Source organism: Lutra lutra, chromosome 4, assembly GCF_902655055.1.
Source record: "Lutra lutra chromosome 4, mLutLut1.2, whole genome shotgun sequence".
Classification (NCBI taxonomy): Eukaryota; Metazoa; Chordata; class Mammalia; order Carnivora; family Mustelidae; genus Lutra; species Lutra lutra.
This window is the reverse complement of record NC_062281.1, coordinates 92,483,519-92,508,638: the sequence shown is the minus strand read 5'-3', so window position 1 is coordinate 92,508,638 and position 25,120 is coordinate 92,483,519. Positions and strand designations below refer to the sequence as shown.

Below are 25,120 nucleotides of genomic sequence, written 5' to 3'. Positions count from 1 at the left end.
AAAACTGTTGGTGAAAAGAGTAATATCAGCAATAATAACAAGTTAGCAAATGGCTCCTCAACTTAATTAGCATGCCGATTGCCGATTGCCTGGTACATTGTAGGAAGAGGCCAATAAATGTAAATTGCTACCATCTTCTTCCTCCTTCCTCCTCCTCACCACCACCACCACCATCATCGTCCTCACTGTGTGTCCAGGAACCATGTTATGTACTTATGTATTTATTTATTTTTAAAGTATATGTTTTTCCTAATTACAAAAGTAATAGATGGACAGTGTTAAAAAGTTCTAACAAGAAATGCATAACATAAGAAGTGCACATGTGCTGTGCTGGGAAGAGGGAAAGCACTGGGCTTATACCACCTTTGTTTACATTAGGGTTCTACTGATGCTAGCTGTGTGGTCCCGGACAGGTTGCTTGGGTCTTCTGTGCCTCAGTTTCCTGATTTGTTAAGTGAGGGCAATCGTAGGTCTTATGTCATAGAGTTCTTAGGAAGCTTTTTTTTTTTTTTTTTTTTTAGAGAGAGAGAGAGTGTATGTGTGAGTGGAGGTGGGAGAGGCAGAGGGAGAGACAGAGAATCTGCAAGCAGATTTCCTGCTGAGCTGGAGCCCAACTTGGGCCTTGATCCCACAACCCTGAGATTATGACCTGAGCCAAAATCAAGGGTTGTGTGCTTAGCCAAGTGAGCCACCCAAGCATCCCAAGAAATTTAAATAAGATGATATATACATAAAGCACTGGGCACTATGCTTGGCACAGAGTAAGCAGTCAATATAAGGTGGTTGTTATTGATGTTACTATTGTTGCTGTTCTGTAAAACTTTACAGAGTAAAATAACCAATATCGTAACTAATACTGATAGCTCTTTACATATTTTTAAGGTTTCCTTTCTCTCTCTCTTTCTATGATACGGGGTCCAAAATATGTATACTATTTCACATCTTTGTTTACATGACAGATATTCTAGATGATTCTCAAAACACTCCTACAAAGTACATATTGATAATACCATTATAAATGGATATTTGATATACACTCTCTGAAAGTGGCATCATCACATCCCAAATGTTCAAAGGAAACCTCTGGAGCCTGGAATATAAGGTAGAGGTCAGCAATCTTTTCCTGCAAAGAAAGCCAAATAGAAATAGTCGACTTTGCAGACCATACGGTTTCTGTTGCAACTACTTAACTTCATGGTTACAGTATGAAAGCAACTGTAGACCGTATATGAAGGAATAAGGGTGACGGTGTCCCTATAAAACTTTATTAGTGGAGACCAAAATTTGAACTTCATATAATTTTCGCATGCCATGAAATATTCTTAAAGACTTTTTATTTTTTATTTGACAGAGATCACAAGCAGGCAGAGTGGCAGGCAGAGAGAGAGGAGGAAGCAGGCTCCCCGCTGAGCAGAGAGCCCAATGCGGACTCCATCCCAGAACCCTGGGATCATGACCTGAGCCGAAGGCAGAGGCTTTAACCCACTGAGCCACCCAGGCGCCCCAAATATTCTTTTTTCTTCTGATTTTTTCCAACCATTATTTTATTTTGTTTTATCTTAAAGATTTTATTTATGTAATTGTTTTAGAGAGAGAGAGAACAGGAGTCAGGGGGTGGGGGTGGACAGAGGGAGAGGGAGAGAGAATCTCAAGCAGACTCTGTGCTGAGTGTGGAGCCCAACACAGGGCTTGATCTCACAATCCTGAGGTCATGACCTGAGCCGAAACCAAGAAGAGTTGGACGCTTCATAGACTGTGCCACCCAAGCATCCCCAAACATTATTTTAAAATGTAAAAACCTTTGTTGGATTGCAGGCTGTACCATACAAAAATGCAACAGGTCGAATATGACCCATGGGTCATAGGGGGCACACTCTCTTGCCTTTCTGGAGCGCGTTTGAAAATCGTAGAGCCAATGAAGTGTAGAAGTCATACCTTAACGTGCCCTTCCTGCCTTCTCAGTAGGAAGCACCTTTTCCTCTGATCAAAACGCATTATCCCACCAAATCTGTTAAAATCCTTCTCAAGGTTTAGATCACACACTGCATCCTCTGTGAAACCTTCCCAAAATTCTTCTGAAGACATAAATGCTTGTTTCCTCCCCAGATTCTCTTCACACTTCTTTTATAGTACTGCATATGTACTTTTCACCTACCAGCACCCCTACTAGGCCTCAAACTCCTTGTGAGTTCAATTTATCTGATGTGCATCCGGAACGAGTTCCCTGCTTGGCATTTATGAGGGTTGGACTGAGTTAGAGCTTCATCCTCTCTATTGGGGGCAAGAAAGAGAAACACGTTAGAGCTAGTCTAGTGGGGAGGGAGTGAAGTTGGGGGGTAACTTGGAATCAGGAACATCTTAAGGAACTGAAGTCAGGAAGCCTCCACCAGAGCTACAGCTGTAGTTTGGAAAGCAGACAACCAAGGACTCTCTCTCTCTCTCTCTCCCTCTCTTTCTCTCTTTCAGGCCATGTGGACTCTCATCTGCTACTTCTCCAAGTAGGTTGATTTCATTTTTTTTTTTTTTTTTAACCTCAGGAGTTCTCTCAATGCTAGGGCTAAGAGAGATCAACTCGCTTCTGTTAAGTCCTAATTAAATTTCTGGGAGAGAGAATGTTACTGGCCAGGGGAGTTGGTTGCACGGTATAAACACAAGTGTCAGAGCTTCTCTGAGCAGGTGGCTGGGCAGTTATTCTCCATGAATGGAGGGAATGTGTTGGGCAGGTACCTCAAATGCATGTACTACCTGGGTGCCTGGTTGGCCCTTTCAACAGAGTGTGTGACTCTTGATCTCACGGTCATGAGTTCAAGCCCCACGTTGGGCCTACTTAAAAAAAAATGCCTGTGATCCCTGCTGACTTCCTTTATCTCAGGATGGCTGGTGCTGTGGTTCCTTTTAAGCATCTCTCTCTTTTCCTCTATCTAGATGGCGCACTGCTTTAGAACAGAGACAGTCATACTGGTTTTGGTGGCACAAGTCCAAGCACAGTGTTTTGCACACAACAGGTAATAAGAAATGCTTATTGAATGGAATTGAAAATACCACCTTCTATTCAGTCTTCACCACATCTTTCATCTTTATGAAAGGTACACATTCCATTGCTAGGCAAAAGACATGTGGCATAAAAGATAAATTTCCTTTTCCTAGCTTCAGTGTTTTTTGTTTTTTTTTTTTTTTATTAAATTGTCTTTAGCTCAGATAATTGCATTATTTCCATTCCAGGTTTTCAGAGGTCAAACAACCTCAGGTCCAGACGTACTACGAATGCAACTGTAATAGTTTCAGAGCAATTATCTCTTTCCAGCTTTGCAGGGCGGAACAACTCAAACTCTGGAGCCAGGCTAGTAAGAAATCCTTTTATATGTCCCCCTCTCAGAGTCAGCCCAAAGGGAACTCACGGCCACTTGGAGCGGAGCATTATGTAGCTGTAGCTGGTGGCCCAGGGAGCTGCTGCCTGGGCTGCCTTCTAAGCAGGCCTGGAGCAGCTGAGTGACCCAGATCATACCTGAATCCCTCTGCCCTGAACCAAGGCCAGGGAAGCCCAGCACCCGAGGGCAGTCCTTTCCTGGCTGTCTGTGTAACTGCTAGAGAGTTTCCCTCCAGTGTGATTACAGCTCCTCTGATCTGCTCCCTTGGGAAAGAAGTGGGCTCATTGTTTACCAAAACCGTTGCTCCCACTGGTAGTTCTGCTGCCTCTTTCTGTTCTGATGAGCTTATTCTGATGAGCTGCAAGCTTCGTAGAGAAGCAGACCTCAGGGATGGGGCATTACAGATAAAGCCCTTGGCCAAAGCCCGCTGTTCCAGTTTGTGCCTTCCTTGCCTGGGCTAACCTCAATTCCTCAGACCTTTCCCAGGGCCGTCTAAGCTCCCTTCCACATCCTGCTTAGAGGAGAGGGAGAAGGGACGAACTGGCTTTTCTGTCCCACTGACATGTCAATTGTATTATTACACATACACTTTGTTCCTAACGGACGTTCTACAACCTGCAGAGTTGGGATGCTTACTAATGCCAATCTGGGCCCATCTTTTCCCCAGAGGACTGTGCGTGAGGGCACCCGCGTAGGTGCCTGGTCTCCCCTCGATGAGCACAGGACTTCAAGTTATCATCAGTTCATCCACTTAAATGACAATCATAAACATGAATCAAACACACAGGAACTGACTATCCTTCATCATTTAATTAGGGTCTGCTGAAAGCATTCAGAGGTCCTTTGTAACATTTAGAGCTTTTCCAGAAATTTGCCTGGGAAAAAAAATAAGATGAAATAAATGTGCTTTGAAAATAGTGTGATAGTGTGTTTAAAAAAAATGGTGTGTTAGGACCTTGGGGCATTGACTCTGGTGGCCGCTTCCAGAATGGTTATCCTCTCAACCTCCCCACATGGAGCCCATTCTTCTGATTTATTGTTGTTTAGATTGAAGGAAGAAGCTGCAGTCACTCATTCCGTGGGAGAGGGGATTTCTGTTCCTTGCTATGTGATGATCTGTTTCCACCTGCCACCTCTCACTGGAGCTCGGGAATGTGAATCTGATGTTAATATATATATTCAAACTTAAGTTGGGCTCCCTGGAATATTTTTGGCCCGTAAAATGGAAGTTCTCGATTTTCTGCATGTCTCTTAAAGTCTGGGGAGACTGACTGCGGATTACCTGCCTGCTTTGTTCTCTCTCCCATACTGAACCTTTTGGCCACTTAATGCTCTTCTTTGACCTGAAGCTCAGCTGAGAAGAGACGATGAAATTTCGACTAATAATTTTTAAGCTCCAGAACACGAGTCTGCTGTAATGCTTTTCTGAGATGCTTATACTCCGGATTACTTTGAGGGATCTTTTCAAGCGGTATTTTTAAATAATAACCTCATCTCTCCAAGATGTTCTGTATGGAAAATATATTCATTGAGTGTTTATGTTTACAGACTACAGTTCACATGGGAAGCTAATAAAGGTAAAGCAAATGATGATGCAATTAGTACGTACTTTCAATTACCCGTGGTTCAGAAAAATCAATGGCAAGATAGACAATATAGAGCAGTAAAGAGCAGGGGTTTTGGGTCAAACAGAACCACATTCGGATGTCTTGTATTTATGAGCTGCGTGACCTTGGGCAAAGCTCTTAATCTCACCAAGCCTGTGAAATGAAAACAAATATCACATCTAATGTTTGTTGATTACTTTCTGTGTGGGCACTGTGCTAATTATGTCATGTGCATTCATCATCTCATTTCATCCTCGAAATAATCCCATGAGGAAGGCATTATTAATATCCTCGTTTTGCAAAGGAAGAAACTGAGACTCAGAAAGGTGGAGCAATTTGTCCAAAATCACAGAGTGATTGTAACTCACTGTAACTCAAGACCAGGCCTATCTGGCTCTAGAGACCAAGTACATAAGCACGCTGTATTGTGTTGCTGTAGCGGGGACTTGTGACAATTAAATGAGATACTGGATATAAACAGAATGCCTGACACAGAGTAGTGCTCTTATCATCACAAATTTTTACCTATCACTGGCTAAAATTTGTATAGCCCTCTCCTCTTTATAAAGCCCATTGACATGGGAACTCATCACTTCATGATACTGTGGGAAGTATCATAAAACCATGGCTCAGAAAGGTTAAAAGTCTTGACCACGGTCATTCAGCTTGTAAGTACATCACATTGGGACTCATGTCTTTTCATTCCAGAACCCAGTAACTTCACCCTGTCTTTTAATCATGGGGACGGAGGGAGGTAGCTATATTTTTATGTAATATGATATATTTAATTTATTATTAGGAGAAGTGGCTATTTTCAGATCAGGTGAGTTCTAATCTTGCCTGCTTCTAAATTGCTGCTTTATCTTGCTAAATCTTGAAACTTGGTTCCTGATTTTCTGCTTGATTCTCTCCTTCATGTCAGATAATTCACCTTCCAGAAATGTGGAGGAAAGAGAAACCTCTTTTGTCTGACTCCTACATTTTCCCCCACAATTAAATATGTACAGGTAGATAGATACCAAATTATGAATGGGCTGGGTTTTTAGCGTTAATTTTTAAGTTGGGTGTTCGGTTGGCTGAGCATCTTTCCCTCATGAAAACCATGTTTTAAATGGAACTAAGCCCCATATTGACCCCATAGGAAGTTACTGTGAGCACTTGCCAGATGCAGGGAAAGGGGAATGTGGAGGAAGATGAAGCCAGGGTCCTTCTTCCTTTATTTTTAAATTTTTATTATTTTTTAAAGATTTTATTTTTAAGTTATCTCTATACCCAACATGGGGCTCAAACTTACATCCTTGAGATCAAGAGTTGTGTGCTCCCCCAATGCAGCCAGCCAGGTACCTTTATTATGTCCCCACCTTCTAATAGTTTATGCCATCTCCTGGTGCCTGCTTATCTTCTCTTGGTTTAAGCAACCTCCACATCAGACCTGCCTGACACCAAGACTCTTCTCAATTCTAAAACTATCTACTCGCTTCCCCTTTCCACTTCACTCTCTAACCTAAATGGCCATTCAATATGAATTAGATATTCGGAGGAAAGTAGTCTAACAAAATAATTCACACTAACGTGTGAGTGGCTAATTTTCTTTATCCTCTCTAGAGGCATTTTCTTTTTAAAAAGATTGTTAATATAGCAAGTGACGTTGTCGTTGTTGGGAATTCCAGCAGTGAAACAAAATAAAGTGAAAAATAGCTATTACGTAGAAGGTATTTTGGAAGAGGCATGCCATAATTTGGGTAGACTAGTCCAACAAGGGTCTTTCTTGCTCCATCCCTTCATTTCACGACCCTCTCTGGCACACATATGCATGCGTGTACCCAAACACACATCTCATCAGCTCCCTTGGCTTTTTGTCTTTTCCTCATCAACTGGACACTTACCAGGATGACAGTGTTCTAGGACTGGAGAAGGTGCTAGATCTCATGGCATCAGCTCATTTTATAAATGGAGAAACAAAGCTTGGCCGGAAGAGCCTGGTTCCCATCCCTATGAGTGGTAAAATAGCACTAGAACCCAGGTCTACCCAAGAATTCAGGGCATTTTCTTCCATACCCTGCAGTTAGCATTCAGAAGTCTTGTAAAATAAGCTGAGAAGCCCTCGAGCAGTAATCTTGTTCACTTATCTACTTGGATTTCCTTTTCTTCGCTCTTTGGACTTGGCAGGCGGAAGCCATCAGTGCTGGAGGCAAGAGAGTCCGACCTGGTGTTCCTACCAACATGTTCTGGCCCAGAGGCTGAGGATGCGCTGTCCTTGCCCAGGTGGGGCTGCAGAGGAATTAGAGAACTGGGTCTGTTTGTGGGTCTGGCACAGGCTTTATTCTCCAATAGCTCCTCATGGAGATGCCACAAGAAGACACTAGCATTGTTGTTGCCCCTCTCTGCTCTCTCTTTAGGTTTTCACTCTAAAGGTTAGAAGGGCTCTTCACTTCCTTCGGCTACCGCACAGCGCACAGCACAGCCGAGGGGTGGAGGGCATGGGCTCTGGAGAGGCAGGCTGCCTGGAGCCACAGCTCAGTCACGCTTTCTGCCTCAGTGAGCTTGGTACTTCACCAAACCTCCTCTGTGTCTCAGCTTCTCCATCTAGAAAATGGGAGCAATAACTGCTTATACCTTATGGGGTTGTTGAAGAGAGGAAAAAGCTTCATCAATGTCACCTGCTGTCATCATCGTCAGCAGCAGCAGCAGCCACACCTTACAGGTGTTTTTAGTTTGCTTTTATTATTTTTTTTTAGGAAGGGAAGCCTTCTTGGCCTACGATGCCTTTCCCCATTGCCCAGCAAATCTCCAAATCGCATGGTCATTAAAGGTTAAGTTGACCCTTCGTGCAATTCTTGCCTAAAGGCCTCATTGTGAATAGTGAGTCATCATCGCTTAGATGTGGACGGTGAGTCAGTAGTCTATTAAGGGGAGGTCAGAAGGTCCCCTGGCTCAAAGCGAGAAACCCAAACCCAACCTTGGATACAGAAAGAAACAATGCGTTTGTATGGCTGAGTGGGGGGCTATGGAGAACCTGAGCTAGGCGGTCAGAGGACATGAGGTGGTGGGTAAATGCTGGGGCTTTGGAATCACACAGGTCTGAGTCGGATCTGAGCTCCACGGCTACATTGCTGTGTGACCTCAGGGAAGTTATTGAACCTCTCTGTGCCTCATTTTTTAGCATCTGGACATGGAGACGGTCTTAAGAGAAATGACTTCATGGTATAAATGTTTGGGAATGTGCTAAAAATTAAGTAAATACTCAATCAAAAGTAGTTAATATTCTCACAATCAGCATGAATGACAGTCAGGGTAGACAGTTGTAGGGATCAGCCATAATGGAGAAGCAAACTAAGGGGTAAAGTCAGCAGGAACAAGGATGTGTCTTTGATACAGTTACTTTTAGCTAGTGACAAGCCATTTAGCTAGTATTAAGTGTAAAAAGTCATAATTTATTCCTTATTGCACCCCTACGAAGGAGTGAGTGATGCATGTTCACGTAATTTGCATTTTGTAGAAGATTCTGAGAAACAGACTATAAGCCACCTTCCTGCAAGAATACAGATCTGGTTTAGCTCCTGTTAGGAGCTCAGCTTCCCTCCAGCTCCTGCGGGTAAAGGGGCAACTTCCTGGCCTAGGCTGGGGAGACCTTGTCAGGTCTGTGACCCCACAACATGCTAAAAATAGGAATGTCACATCATCATCCTGTCGTTCTTCTTGATCTCAATTGGCCCTCCTGATTTCATGCCATCTGCAAATTTGCACATCCTTTGTGCTCCTTTTCGCTCACATTTTCTGCCTTCCTTTGCCATCTCATTTTCCCCCTCGCATGTTTCAATCTCTGGGCTTCCATTTTTCTTCTTCCTTTTTAAATGCAGTGCTCCCCCCTTCCTTCCTTTACACCCCCACCTTCCTCCTCCCTCTACACCAATCAAATTCCTGCCTCGCTTCATGCCATATTCATTATTCTACCTCATTCCCCCTCATTCCTAGAAAACAGCTCCACGAGACTCACCCACCCTTCCCCCTGTGACATGCAGTGCCCACCCTCCATAAATTCCAGCCGCCTGGCAATCAGTAACTTCAGCATCACACTTCACAGCTCTCAGAGTTTACACTACTTGTTACTACTCTCCTTGCTACTGCTCTCTAGGGTTTCTGGAAAAAAAAAATCCACTTTAAAAATATCCTGGGTACAAGTTGAACCCACAGTTAAAGTTTACTCGCACATTTACACATTTCACAGTTTTATTTTAACTAGTAGCTCAGGTCTTTGCTCAATTATGCAGGGAAGAAAGACCGGATCCTTCGGGAACCAGTTTTTCTCTACTATAGAAAAGAAAGGCACCTCAACATTCAACAGAAGCCCCCGAGCTAGGTCCACCTACTCTCTTACCTCCCCACTCCCCCCAGCTCAAGCTGATGGGACCTTGCTGTTTGGTTTGTGGTGGTTTATTTCACTCTTGTTGGAGCTCAGGTTGCCTCCCAGTGTGTGTCTGTGTGCACACGTGTATGGCCACTGCTGTTTTTCCAAAGGGCTCACCTCTCTTCTGCCATTTTTACCAGGACACAGGAGGCTCTCCCGCTCTCCCGCTCCCTCTCTCTTTCTCTCCCTGCCCCCAACTCAGCCTAGGCTTTTTCCTGTCTCTTAACTCCACCAGTGCAGCAACTAGCTGAGCTGCTTGTGTGAGAGGGAGAGAGAGAGAGAGAGAGAGAGAGGAGAGTGAGAGAGAGAGAGAGAAAGACAGACAGAGAGAGAGAGAGAGATTGAGAGAGAGAGAGAGAGAGAGAGTGTGTGTGTGTGTGTGTGTGTGTGTGTGTGTGTCTGCGTGCGCAGCTAGGCCAAGCCTGCGAGCCTGCCTGTCACTGGAGAGTTTTAGTTTGCATTCAGAAGAAAGGAGGAGGGGAGACAAGGGGGGAGGAGGAAAAGGTGGAGGGGGAGGAGTGGGGGGGCACTGAGAAGGGAGGGAGAATGTCTTGTTTGTGGCTTGTCAGCAATTGCTTGAGACAAGCTTCCATGTGTGAAAGCTACTTGGCATGAATGCCTGGGCCGTACCAAGTGTCACCGCAGCAAGAGGGGGAGTCAGAAGAAAAACAGATCAGACCAGAGCAGACAATAGGCCCCTAAAGTGTTCCCCCTAAGTTGCTTTGATGTTGTCCTAGTGTCTTGATACCAGGAGGCCAGGGATTGCAGGAAAAGGGTCTTTTTTGTCTTCATTCACTTTCCCCCCTCAGTTTCTGAAATGATTCTCCAGAATTTCTCCTCATAAAAAAGGTAAGAGCCCTAACAATTCCTTCTTCTGTGGCAGGCTCGTTCGCCCGTGCCTGGAAGTGGGGGTCTCATTCCTGCGCTGCTCAGGAGGAGCGCTGGGGTCCTGCCATTGGAGCTCTCGCCTTGCCCCTGGAAGTCTTGGAAGGCGCGCAGGGGATGGCCCCTCTTTCTAGGGAACCCCAGTAACACGATCTGTGCCTCTGGGTTGGTGGGGGAGAAGGGGTAGATGGAGAAGGGTGGGAGGAGGGTGTGAGGGTGGAGGTGTGAAGGGGAAAAAAAACGAGAGAGAGGAAGAGAGGAAGAGAGAGAGAAGCCTGAAAGAGGGGGAGAGGAGGGCAGAGCCCTCGTTCAGAGCAGCCCCAGCCTGAAGCCCAGGGAGGCCTTGCAAGCTTGGAGCTGTGGTTCTCAGGCTGAGTTGAGGGCTGGCTGGGGCTCTGCCGAGTGCCCGCAGAGATTGCATCGAGCTTTGTGTGTGTGTGTGTGAGAGAGTGTGTGTGTGTGTGTGTGTGTGTGTGTGTGTGTGGACTTCCCCCACACTGCCCTGGCGCACCTCGTGAAGGGGAGGTACCCCAAACCTTATCACCGGAGCCCAGACTCCCGAGGCAGAGCGGCAAGGCAGGCGAGATGGGAGAGCAAGAGAACTCTGCGGCAAGACAATCCAGAAACTTTTCCAGTCTCAGTGATTTCTCTGGTGGTAGTCACTGTAAAGGAATTGTGTGAGGGGGACTGGGAGGGGGCAGGAGGTGGGTGCCTCAGTTTCCCCCATTTATACAATCCAGATAGCTGAGTCCCTGGGATGCTGCATATCTGCCTGGGATTTGGTAAAACAGAACAGAGCTTCATGTCAAAGGCATGAAGAAATCTTCAAGCTAGATTTACCGTGGAATCACCAAGTAGAAGTGTTATCATTATTCTTGGTCATCATCATCATCATCATCATCAAACCATCATTAAAGACACCCTGAGACAAAAAAAAAAAAAAACAAAACAAAACAAGACAAAACCAGGGAACACAGATCAAGTGTCTGAGCATTTCTAAGGAAACAAAAAGCCTTTTTCCACCTGTTGGCTTCTGTCCTTTTCTCTTGTGTCTTTTCGTTAGATTTATTGGCTGATTTGTACAGAGAATGGGGTGGGAGGGGTTGGGTTTCCCCTTTCCTCCTCCCTTGTACATATTTTGTTTAAAAGAAGGTCAGTGTAAGATGCTCGAGAGAGAAAATGTGCCTCCTGTTATAGTAGTTTATTCAAGACCTTGTGTTTCCTGGTGCTGGCAGGCCTTCCAGACACATCTGTAAACTCTACCTTGGAGGTTAAAGATTTTTATTGTGGCTTTTAGAGATTAAATGAGATTTATTTACAATTGCTGTTTATCAGAGAGTAAATATCTTACTGTGTGTGTGAGGGTAAGAATGTGAAGGCTGTTTACTCACTGGTGGTTTTGTGGATAAAACCTTTTGCTTTTTTAAGTGTCATCTTGAGAGATGGGAATAGAAGGCTGAAATCAGTGCCTAATACTCGTCTTTAATTTTTTTTTTTTTTGAGGAAAAAAAAATGTCTGCTTATTTTCTAGAACCATGGATTTCCTTTCTTCTCTTCTTATATAGCAATTGCTTCAAGGATCTCAGTTGTGGCTCTCTCTGAATTCCCTGGGGGAATTTCACTCTCTTACCTAATTTGAGGTTTTCTGTGACTCTTTCTAGTTTTCCAAAAAAAATCTCCAAAAGTCTAGGAGGCTATGCCTCCTTCCATTCTAACTGCAAGTGTTTATCAGACTGACTCCCTGTGATAGAGATTGAATCAAAGGGCCAGCCCTGGTTGAGAATATTTATTTTCTTCCCTTGGAAGCCTGGAGATCCCGACTTTGGAGTGTGAGAAAGGATGAAGGAAAGATATTAATTGGCCTGGATCTGGCAAGAAGCACCCTCCACACACACATAAAATGTTTTGTTGGAATAGAACTGAACTTTGTATTTTAAAACTTAATTTTTCCCCCACTTTGTAAGCAGAAGATCTTACCATGGTTTGTCTTTGGCAATATTTCAGGTTCTGGATATCTTCCTAGAATGTTAGAATTTCAGAACTGCAAGGGACAAAAAAGGTTATCCATCAAGTTTTAAATGAGGACACCAAAGCCCTGGAAAGATCAGCAGTGACTTTAGGGGCTCAGTGCAGCCAGGTAGCATCTGGACCATACCCTGGGGTTCAGAATGCCCAGAAGGCTGTCAAGTCAGCACCCTCACCTGGCCTCCATACTCGATCTTGTACAGCCCAGCACTTGGGTGTGCCAGAAAGGCAGCTTTTGGAATCTGTTTGCTGTGCTGGATGATAGCAATGTATTTAGCCCTGCTCAGGGCACATGGAGCAAACATGGCGACTGCGTGTCACGTTGTGAGTTCGGGTGAATTCATCCATGTGCTCACTTGTTGATTCAAGTAATACTCTAGGGGCATAAACTATGTACCAGGCACCTTGCTGGGTGCTGAGGACATAGGAAAGAATAAAGCAGACGCACCCTTGCTCTCAGGGAGCATGTAATCTTGGTGGTGTAGTCAACATTAACCACAGGGTTAAATTAGTAATTATGATAATGATAACTTATACTGAACAGCATGCAGATACTCTAATAGGGCAGAACATAGAGTTATATAAGTAACTGTCCTAAATTTGTAACTAGACATAAGCTAGCTGTCCTTTTTCCTTGCCTGAGGTCTTGCCCCAGCCAATTCTCATTTCACTGGAGGCATTCCTACTAGTACAGCGTATAGTGGGCCTGTTGTTTCCAAAGACAGTAAAAAGCACCCCCCCAACTTCTTCACACAATGCAACAGAGACCCAAGTAGTATCTATTAACTCTTTACACTTGTATTAGTAAATAACGCCACACTCCTTGTAAGAGTCATTTCGGTGATTCACATTAGCTCTAGTCTCTGCACACCATGAAACTCTGATGGGCATTGCAAAAGACCTGTGGTTAGTGAGGCTCTTGTCTCATTTCACTTACTCCTTAGTTTCCCCAGTTGATATGAAACACTTACCTGCAGGAAGCTCCACTGTTAACTGTCATCTTGAAATTCCAAAGACAATAGTGTAATGAAATGGCTTTTCCCATTCCTCCTAACAAGGGCACATATCTTTAAAGGTGAAAAAAATTTACAGCCTCTTCATCTTACCGTAGTCCCATTTCGGTTGGGTTGTTAAAATCTCACTGGTTGAATCTCCCAGAGTAGGATCATGCCCAACTCCATTTTGGTCTTGGGTGGAGAGAAAGGATGGTGGCAATGCCAGTCGTTTCCATGCAGGCCGACTTGGGGTCTCGCTTGTAGCATCATTTTCTACATTGTGTGTTTCTCTAGTACTCAGAGGAGTGTTGTCTTCAGTGGTGTCAATCTATCTTTTTTTTTTTTTTCTAGACTAATTTAGTAGTTTAAAAGGAAGGCAGATATGCCCACCCACACAGAAATCATAGGTTTGATGCCTGTACTTTGGGAACCTACAGAGGTTGTGTGGTTAAGTTGTGTGATGAGCAAAATGAGAGTCATTTCTATGCAAGAGTCATTTCTATGCCCCCAACGTTGTTTGTTGTTTCACAGTGAAGTATGGGCCTACATTGTAGCTACATTGTAGCCACAGCCCTACCCAGAGCTTGCAGCTATCATCTGCATTTGGCACCTGTGGCCACTGCCTTCTCCTGTGAGCTGTATGACTTCATTTGCAAGTATTTGATCACTTCCGACACACTCTGCCCGCCCCCCAATGTGTTACTCACTAGGGCGCTGCCTCTGGGGGAGGCAATCTGAGTAATCTGAAGAGAGGAGTGAGCCAAGTGGGGAGCTGAGATGTGGTGAAAACAAGGATCTGGTTGAGGAAGAAATTTAACAGAACTGGGGAGATAGCAGTGATCAGGTCATTCTTAACTCTAGGGGAGTAAAAATGGAGATTGATCCCATTTTAAAAGGTGCATCGTGTGGGTTCTGCGTGTAAATAAAAGTATGAGAGCCCCTAGTCCTGCCGGAGGTTTAAAAACCAACACAACATCCGGGACATTCCCCACACTTCTTGGTTACAAATATTGCTTTTGCCTGTAGCTAGGGTGAAGGGAAGTGTGTGTGTGTGTGTGTGTGTGTGTGTGTCCCAAGAGACACAAATATAAGATGTAAAATGGAAATTTTCTCCATTTCTTTTAAGCCTTGACATTTTAATGCACTTTAAAATATCTGCTCAGTCCTCTCTTATAATAGCCCTGTGAATTAAGTAATACCGTTATCCTTCTGTTATATTTAAGTAAGGTTATGTGACTCACCCAAGGACTCACAGGAAAATAAGGGACAGGATGGCTTGCTGATTAAATCTCCTGGTTAGGCCAAATCTCTACAAGAGATGAAAAGCAAAGAGGTGAGGCAGTCACCATTGATATCCCAGCCAAATTTACTCCTTTCTTTAAAGACTTAAGATTTAGAGTGTTGCTCAAAAAAGGGTCCCCCGTTCTAACTGAATCATTACATGTTTTTTACAAGTGCATTGGACCAGTTTCTGGATTTGGTTTTGCCATTCTATGACCTAGGACTCCCCACTCTGCTCCTCCAGACCCCTTTTAAGAATGGGGCTGGGCTACATCACTTCTGTTTCCTTCCTTTGATTCCATATTTCTCTAATTCTGCAAATAGAAAATTCTATGGATCTGGTCTCTTGGTCACTTTTTACAAAGCCCAGTTCTAGACCCGTGGCTCCCAAGGGGGAAATGTTGTGAGTTTTGTGGGTATAATGGGATTCATTCCTATATATCCCAACTATGTTGACATTTTGAAGTGAAAAGCACAATAGGCAAAAGTGGGGTTTTAATTTATGGATTTGAAGAGAATTGGCCAGTCAGCATGCAGGCACATGTGTGAGGAGACTAAAGAACCATTTTCAAAAGAATAGGCTGTTTTGAATGCATATCTTCCTGTATAATAAGTATGAATTGAAAATGGATGGGCCCTGGGTACATCTCTTAGCTTCACTGTTCTTACTGCTTTCTCATAGAAATTGTGCCCTTCCTTTTTGTGCTGTGCTTACATATTGTTTTGAGGGTGCAAGGGACCAGATGAGGTGACCGTAGTGCGGATAATACATGCTATGTGTTAAACACTGTGCTTTGGGGGATGACAGGGCTACTGACAATCTTTATGATATGCAACTCCTGAAGGATATTGCTGAAGACTTGCTGATATGATGTATGCTATATATAAATGTTATATACCTTCAGGTTGTGAGTGATAAACGGCTTCTGAGACGTGGCCAAGAGTGAGACAGACAGGTTGGACAGTGAAGGATGTTTTTATTAATCATGTTTCATATGAGTAATTCCAAGCACTATTCACTTGAAATTGGTTAAATCTTTGGAAAGATATAATTTAAAAATTTCACCTGCTAGCTCTTAATGTAATTTTCAGAATCCAGAGTAAGATCTTCTACCATGTTTTACAAATATCATCTTGCTTGTAGCAAGGGAGACTAGTTCAAGGCTACTTTGAGGATTAGTAAACCACTGGCTCTCTTTGAATTGGTCTTATTTCTGTCTGCAAAAAAAAAAAAAAAAAGTATGTAAGATATGATTACTTTATAACTGGAGGAAGGAATTTGGAAGACCATATATAACAATTTTTTTTTAATTTATACTATTCCTTTATTCTCGGTTCCTTAAAATTCCTATCTTTGGATATCTTGCTTAACTTCATAAAATCCCAAGGAGTAACTACTTAAGAGCAATATGTTATTGACTTTATAGTTGGGAAAACATGAACAGGTTTGTGAAATGATATACCAGCAAGCTTTTTTTGAACAGAAGAACATATTCTATAGAAATATGTGAAATGTGGTTATTGATGAGTATTGATGATGAAAAGAAAAGCATATTTTATATATCATTGTTGCTAATCTAACTTTTAATGATCTAAGTAATTATCAAAAATATTTTTATGTTGTGTGCTAACTATACTGGAATTAAAATTAAAGTGAAAAAACTTTAAAAAAGTATTTTTATATTATTCACTTAGAGATTCAAAATGCCTCTAATTAAAAGCTTTGGAGAGCTTTAGTACTTTCCATGAAAATCATAATCATTCTTTTCCTTGAAAAATAAAGACACAAACTAAAAATTAACAGTAATGGCAGTTGAAAGAAGCCAAGCCATCATTTTTGCTCAGAAGAGAAACTTGGGAAATTTGAGGTCCTTCATTTTGTCTAATACTAGATACATTGGATTTTCTGTTATCCTTGTGGCTTGTGTAGTTAGTGTCTGGTTGAGGAGAGAAATTTTACTCAAGGTGTGTGAGTAAGGAAATTTTGAATGTGGGTCAAAGGCATACTTCCCTTTTCTAAAGATGCTTGGACTGATAGTTTATTGTATAGAAGTCCAGGATATACCAGGGTGTTTAAGTCAACCATAGTCTTTTTTTTTTTTTAATTTTTTAAAAATTTATCTGACAGAGATCATAAGTAAGCAGAGTCAGGCAGAGAGAGAGGAGGAAGAAGGCTCCCTGCTGAGCAGAGAGTCGATTTGGGGTTCAATCCCAGAACCCCAGGATCATGACCTGAGCCAAAGGCAGAGGCTTTAACCCACTGAGCCACCCAGGTGCCCCCATAGTCTTTTTTTTTAAATAAAGATTTTATTTTTATTTCTTTATTTGACAAACACAGAGAGAAAGAGAGAGATCACAAGGAGGCAGAGCGGCAGGCAAAAGGAGAGGGAGAAGCAGGCTCCCGGCTGAGCAGAGAGCCCGATGCAGGGCTCGATCTCAGGACCTGAGCCAAAGGCAGACACTTAACCAACTGAGCCACCCAGGTGCCCCTAAGTCAACCATAGTTGACTATGGATAGAATGCAGGGTTTTAGCATCTGTGCTAATGGCCAGGTTTCTACCTTTGCCTGGACATCTTTTCTAAGCCAGCTCCTGCTGCTCCTTCAAGACTTAAACTGGGCATTTCTTCTGGGAATCTTCTTAGACCCTATCTCTGTTCCACCACTTCTGGGCTGGGTGAATGCTTATGTGTCCCTTACCACGTGGTGCTGCCTATAGGCTGCCTCCTGCTCTGGGCTGTAGCTCCTTCAAGGTTTGGGACTGTCTTTAGTTTTTGTACCACCACTGCCCAGCACAGGGTGAGGCACAGCAGCTGGTCAATAATTGCTGCCCAGAGAATGAACAGTTCACATTGAAATGTAGCTTATTAAGAAATTTGACTAAATACAAAAAAAGAATGACAGGTAAAAATCTTAAATTATACAATCTCATGTTCCACGTTAAAAAAGGAAATTTTTCATATTAAGATATTCACCCTTCTCCTCCTTTGCAAAGAGTAAATTTTACATTCATAACAAAGTATTTTGAATATCCCTGAGTCTCTCCTTTTATTATGCTCGACTTTTCTCCCCTAAAACTTGTAAGCCATGTTTCTCCTTCTTGGGCCTTGTGGTGCCTGTATCTGAGAGTTTATTCTTTATGTTCGAGGATCATGGGTGATAAATGAGTGGTGAAGTTTGAGTTGATATTTAGGTAGTGGCTGAATAGGAGAAGTTTCTTCCATCTCAGAAACAGGGAAAATAGAGAGATCTTTGAGGAAGTCTGAACAATCGCAAGGCAGGAAGGTGATGCCTGACTTCCAGGAATCTGCAGCTTCGACCCATCTGATACAAAGGGGACAATGCGATTTAATCTTCATTTCATAAAAAAGGTTTTAAATGCTGAACCTTCCAGAAAAGGCCTTCTGGTTGCAAAGAACTGACTTGTGGTTTCCTCGAGGAAAGCAGCATTCACTGTGAGGATGCTCAGAGATGGAATCTGAACTTAGAGCTTTAAGTCTTTCAGGTCCTGAGGTAGCTCTAGGAGCAACCTCTTTGCCTATCTCAAACTCATTCTCTCACTGTGTGTTCTCTCACCTTGAGTTCCTATTGAGTTCCTATTGCTGCATGCTGGTTTGGTCTTCTAGCTCTACTCTGGGTAACCTCTATCCATCTTGTAGCTTTTGCTTATACCTTGTGTCGCTCCTTTGATTTGCCAAGTCTACCGTGTCCAGAACCCTACCCTCTCCACCCTCCTCCCTTTGCTTCTTCATGTCTTCTTTCATTTGTAATTTTCCTTGATAATTCCTTCATTCTCTCAGATTTTTCTAATTCAGATACCCAAGAAAGAATCCAGTAACCCAACTCATCTTTTCATTGCCCTTCTTCTAGGTCCCTAACCAGTCTTGCCCAAGGGGCAGATGTGCATCTCTAGCCTGGGGGCTGTGGGGCGGGAAGTTGCTACTTGGTATAAAACTGGGGTGCCTTTTAGTAGGAACTATGGAAGAGCCATCTTCCCTTTCATGTAGTTGGTGACAAATGTATTTGACATATCTAATGTAAGTCCATTATGGAAATATAAGAAATTAAGGATAACCAGGTTATTAAAAAGTAAAATGTTGTAGGGTTGACAGTACAACAGAGATAAGAAGACTGTGGGAACAAATAGCAAATTTATAACCAGGAAAAAAAATTAGGAGAGGGAAAAGTGTTAGATTTAGTTCTTAGATGAGTGACATCATTTCATGCATTTATGAAAAAGCAGGAGTGTGTGAATAGTGAACATGAAAATATATTTTCTCATGTCCCAGAGGCTGGTTTAAAAAGCAAGCATAATCCCAAACCTGAAGACCAGAATGGGTATAAATAGGAATACTAAACTTCTTAGGGAGTCTCTGCCTAGTCTTCCTGCCTTTATTTTCTTTTTCTGCTTCCTATTCTGTTCTTGATCCCTCTTACTTTAGCATTTGGAACAATCTGTCATGAACTAGTGATATGCCCTTGGGCTGGTTATTTATTCTCTCTGAAACTCAGTTTACTCACTTTTAAAATAGGGATAATGATTATTATTTCAATGGCTTATTATAAGAATTAAATTAGATGGCATAATATATTTAAAGTGACTGGTACACATCACCTAGGATATAATAGGTGCTCAGTTAATTGTAGCAATCATCCTAGCACACAGTGAGGAAGGAAACATTGATTGAACAATGTGTGGGGTAAGACTTTGTTTGTTATATCATTTATTTCATTTAAGAATCCTACAAGGACTTGTATTACTATGTCTACTTTACGAACAAGGCTACAGTGTTAGTACTTAATTGAGTATTTGCTATGTGCTAAACACTGAGTGTTGTCTTATTGTGCTATTTATGTTTTCATCTCATAGTTGAGGAAACTGAGGTCTAGAGAGTTTAACTTGCCCAGAGCCATAAGTGACAATCAGAACTTGTGTGTCTGTGTGAACTTAGGTCCAGTTGACTCCAAAGTTTTCCAGTCACGTGATGGATGAATGTGCATGTGACTGAATCAAGATTCAGACCTTGTGTAGGACAGTGTTTTTGCAGTTCACCTATCAGAGGCGGGCACTGACTGAATGACAGGTAGTGGTTGGCACACACAGGCTTATGATCAGACAGACAAGGGCAAGTTTTGGAAAAGGTACAAAGCAAAAAAATTTTAATAATTGAAATATGTCAAAATGGGTCTCTCAGACCTGATGAAATGATTTAATGAGCATGTGTCTACTTTTGTCAGGCAATGAGAAAGGAACTTGGCATTGTGGGAATGCAAGGCAAGTAAGGTTGAATTCCTACCTTTAAGGTGCTTTCATTCTGGTGGAAAGAGATAGATGCTCACACAACTAATAAAGCATACAGCAATGGAGCAAAGAAGTGGGGTAGTCAAGAAAGAGAACAGTCAGTTTGCTGGTGAAGGGAGTGGTGGTAAAAGGACCTGGGGAAAGCATACAGGAGATTACATTTGCAATGGTCTTCGAGGGGACAAATACAGAAGAACAAGAATCCTTCTGTAGTTTCCTTCTTCTTCAGACCAATGGTTTTATTAAGGGGGGTATGAAGTAGCTAATTATTGTGGTAATAGATAGATAGTTAAGAGTGTTTCCAAAGATTAGGTTCTTTGACCAAACGTAGACAAATACCTACTCTTATTAATCACAAGTATATATTTGCATTTCCTGGTCTGCACTTACGTGTGTCTCTATTGAAGGAGCCAGAAAATGGAATCCTGTTTTCTATGCATTCTAGATTCTAGGTTCTAGGATCTATAATTGCCTAGCAACCCAACAAGAACCTACAAGTCCCTCAAGTGGCCCAATGGTACACAAGCATCAGCTTTTGGCCGTATGGTGTGGTGTTAAGTAAGTAGAACTAAAGTACTGGCAAGTGGGTCATTTATCCGTTTAAGATCTGGATTGGGGATTTTAGTCCACGGTTGGGAGTTCCCAGTTTTTGTTACAGACAATACGAGGTCTTCTGAAAAAAAGAATTGTTTGTTTTGAGACCGTCCCTAATTTAAAACATTCTGCCTTGTCTTCCTAAGTATATTCATGATTGGTAATCTGTGTGTTCTGATTGTTATTTAAGTTGTTAATTAAATTGAGTTTCCACGGCCTCATCCTGTTTCAAGAGGCCTGTAGACTTCTGCAGATTTTGTCCATTTGAATAAGAACGCACATACTCATCTTTGCGGCATGCAGTAGAAACCTAGCCAAGATCCCTTGTTTTGGTTTTGTTCTTTGCTTATGTCCCCTTTTTTTCCAAACTGTTTTGATGGACCTTATGCTCAACCTCCCTTCAAGGTCTGGCTCAAATGTCACTTTCCTCACAAAGCCTTTCTTAATTCCTAGAGCCTGAGGAGTCTCTCCATCCCCATAGCGGCTGGGTTATGTGGTTCATTTCTTGGCATGATTGTATTAGCTATTCATGTTCACTATCACAAATCCCTTAATAGGTGGTAAACAAGAGGGCAGAGCTTTTGGTTTCATTCACCTGTGGATCCCTCTAAACCCCCAGCGTGGCCTCTGCCCTACAAGTGGTTGGTGCTCAGAGATGTTTACTGAACTGAACTGAATTGAATTCTGGGTTTCATTGGACTGGCTTTGCCTACAGTAACATTGATGTCTGAGCTCTCGTTCTATTTAGGAAAAGAAAGGTTGCTTTAAAAAAAAAAACACTTTTAGGGACGCCTGGGTGGCTCAGTTGGTTAAGCAGCTGCCTTCAGCTCAGGTCATGATCCCGGCGTCCTGGGATCGAGTCCCACATCGGGCTCCTTGCTCATCAGGGAGCCTGCTTCTCCCTCTGCCTCTGCCTGCCATTCTGTCTGCCTGTGCTCGCTCTCTCTCCCTCTCTCTCTCTCTGACAAATAAATAAATAAAATCTTAAAAAAAAAAAATAAATAAATAAAAAAATAAAAAAAAAACACTTTTAGTTGATTTTAGGATGAAAGAAACCATGTAGTATAAACAGTAATTGTAATTATTATTAATAAGCATCATTAAAAGAGCATGAACTGATAGAATTACCCTCATACTTGCTTTTGCTGGCAGAGTGGGTAGGCCTGATAAACTAACTGGTCTTTTCCATCTGTAATATCTATGATTCTTTGAAATTTTATGTAGACAAGTGCAAGCTAATGTACACTAGAAGGAACAATTGAAACAGCTCATACTCACTGATGGGCTCTGAATTACTCTACTTGTAAGTGCTCAGGAAAAAGATCTCGGATTCATTGTGGATTGCTCAATGGAGACATCTGCTTGCTGTGCAGAGGCAGCCAGAAGAATGAATGAGATATAATAGGCTGTATTAACTTTGAGAATGGGATAAAGAATGATGCAGAAAATAATATAGTGCACATAATTTGGCATTGACTATTTCTGTAATTACAATAAAACATTTTAATGATATACATTGATGTTATGACTTCACCTTAGAATCAGAATTCGGCAGTGGGTCCTTTGATTTCAAAGAAAACAAAGCAGAAATACAAAGGATCTAGACAAAAACAACAGACTGTCTCCAAGACATGCAAGGGATTTGCCTATAATGAGAAACTGGAAAGACAAGGACATTTTAATTTGGATAAAGGGGGAAAATGACATTGTAAAAATTTATTTAAAATTAATGAAAGTTTCTGAAAATTGCTAAAGCTAGCTTCAGATTATCCTTGGTAATGGAGGTCAGAGATAGGCAGGATAATTGAAATCCCTGATAATCTCCAACCCTCATTTTAGCTATTAGTGGCAGCATCCTGTCCTATGAAAAGTTTTAACAAATGAACAAATACAAGACATTGAAGCTCAGGATTTGTGAACCAAATGACCTATGAGAAAGGCAGCCAGGGGTGTTGGGAAGCTCAGAGAATTTGGAATTAGGTGACCAGGTTCTAGTCCCTCTTCTCTGTCCAACTTTGAGTGATATGCTTGATGTCTATGAGACCAAGTCCCCTCATGTGTAAGATGGAGATAGTAGTAGTAATATTTATTTTATGGGTTTGTTGAGAGAACCAAATGGGCTCATTGGATTTGGTAGGTGAGCTGTGATGTTTGATATTGAGTGCTGGTTGTTAAGAGTACCTGCTTTCCCATTTGGCTTGCTGGTCTCAAGGGCGGTCATGGCTCCTGGCACCTGGGAGCTTACATCACACCTTCCCTTTTCTTGAACTTTCTATGGCTTTTGTCCATGGCAGGAGATTTAAAAGAGGCAAGCCACATTTTCTTCATCTCCAAGATCATCCACAGACCATCCTACTCCCTTGCTCCTAGAAAGCCTGAAGATAATTTTGCCGTGTTTTTTTAATGCATGATCATTTAAAGGCCACCTTCCATAATTTTCACAACAGCCCTTTGAGGTATAGACTGCAGTTGTCTTCATCTTCTAGAAGAGAACACTGAGGCACGGACAACTTGCTTAAGGACACGTGGTTAAATAGAGTCAGACCTGCATTTTCGTGCCTCTAGATTGACTGATAAAGTCTAGAAAACTGGCTTATATGACTATACTGATCCCTTCCCTGAGGAGTGACTGGCCTTTCCTTAATTTCCTAGAGACTCCTACTCTACCCTTTGGCACACAATTCAGGTCTCATCTCCTCCATGGAGCCCATCTTAAGCCCTCTCTTCCCCTAGAAAAAGTCATCTTGCCTGCCTTAGTACCCTGTATTGTGGCTTTTAACATTCTTTATGTTAAAGTAGAAATCCTTATTCCCTATGCAATTAAAAGTTCATGATTCAGTTGAACAAGTTAGTTAAAGCAGGGATCATACAAAATGATGGAATCGTTCCTTAAGCTTTTATTTCAACTTAAAACATATCTCAAGTTTTTGAGGTAAGCCCAAGGCCTTGCTTGCCTTTTGAGTTTCAAGCCTCCCATTAGAGCTCTGCGTCTTATTTCTCATATAAGCCACACCTACGAGGCTTTCGCAATCATTCTGTCTTGGTTTCTTTAAAGCGGAGCAAGATCTTAAAGACATTCTGTGAGGCAATCAGATTTTTCCAGATTTTTAATGGTGTTTTACAGGCGGATCTCCCACACATGTAGAGACAGCAAGTGTTTTTAGTAACACACCTTATTGTGCCTTCCCCAAACGTTCTCCTTAGATCTTGTCGACACAACTTCTCTCTTCTTTATTCACATTCCTTACTTTAAGTAAGCTTAATTAAATTGTGTAATAACAATGATTATTGTTTGGGGGAACAATCAATGAGTTCTGGGAACAAACATGCTGACTTCCAGTGAGCAGACAACTCGGCTGTGGGAATAGCAGAGTGCAGGTGTCCTCGAGGAGCCTCCCACTGGCTATGGTCACCCTGCATCGTGGGCCTTATGTCTTTACATTTACAGAGAGAATGGAGGCCATAGAATAATCCATTGTGTCGGTCACTTAAGAGAGCTTCTGCTCAGTATGGCTTCTGTTTCATGTTTGGCCTAGAAGACGAATGCCTTGAAGGTCTAGCATTTATCTTTCTAGTTAGTCCCAGAATCTAGCACAGTGATGGGTATATAGTGAGCCCTCAATAAATGTCAACTAATTGGCCAAGTAGCCATACCCACAAAAATAAAACTTAACTTTGCCCCTGAACACCTGCTGCTGGGAGTCCTAAACAGCGATCAACTGTCCAGAAGTTAGTTTAGGGAGAGAGAGAGAGAAGAGCTAGCAAGTGAATTTCTAATATTAATGTAAGGTAAGATAATGTGTACCATTAAATAGTTAAACATAAGGCAGCTCTAAAGAATTGGATTTTGTGTAATAGGTAATTAACCTGGGTAACTCAATAACACAAAATAACATTGAGACAGGGATGCTTGATAACATTTTATAAAAGACAAGATAGGTCTTTAGTGGAGAAAAATCCACACTTAAAACCACCACAGTATCTGACTACAAAAAGCCTCTCTGGTGGTCAGGTGCAGGGCCAGCCAGGTCATGAAAAAATTTCCCTTACTGACATATTGTAGCATGGGTTTTTGTTTTTTTTTTTAAATATGTTTCTTGTGACAATGTAAAGCATCTTGAATTGAGCACCACAAGAGGAAAGAAGACAGATCTGAAGGGTGTTAAAGTTGACAAAGACATTCTGTGGTAGGTGACTGGTTTGGAAGATGGCGGTAGACCACTGGTGATGGCAAAGGTGTACTTTTTCCTGAAAGAAAGTAGGCAAAACATTTAGCCTTCTACTCAATAAATGTTGGAACCAAAATAGACTCAGTAAGCAAAGTTGGAAAATTATAGAAAGTTTACATGACCACAGGAAATGGGATGATAAAGAATATATATATTATATATGTAATATAATATATAACATATATAATATATATTTCTAATATATAACATATTATATATATCTTAGAAGATATGTGTGTATATATATGTGTGTGTACATACATACATATATAAAAAACTACTTGTATAAATTATATAGAGAGAATGTGTGTGTGTAGAATAGAAATAATGCTCTGTAGGATGCCATGTGAACCTTCTCATTAATTTTCCATTGTGAGAATCTGTAGATCAGTTCCAATTATTAATTCTTGAGGACCTCCCTGTTTCTC

The 25,120-nt window shown here is 42.0% G+C and overlaps 1 protein-coding gene across 2 annotated transcripts in view; it reads left to right on the top strand.

Annotated features, from left to right (window-relative positions):
• The first annotated feature begins 10,061 nt into the window (after positions 1 to 10,061).
• The window catches only part of BCL9 (BCL9 transcription coactivator), an 84,066-nt gene continuing 69,007 nt past the window's right edge, over positions 10,062 to 25,120 (top strand). Inside the window, exon 1 of one of the 2 annotated variants that reach the window (XM_047725340.1) lies at positions 10,062 to 10,232. The gene's annotated coding sequence lies outside the window, so the exon portion shown is untranslated. Of the gene's footprint in view, positions 10,233 to 20,366; positions 20,428 to 25,120 lie in introns of those variants that run through there. The other variant, XM_047725342.1, reaches the window with a different exon arrangement.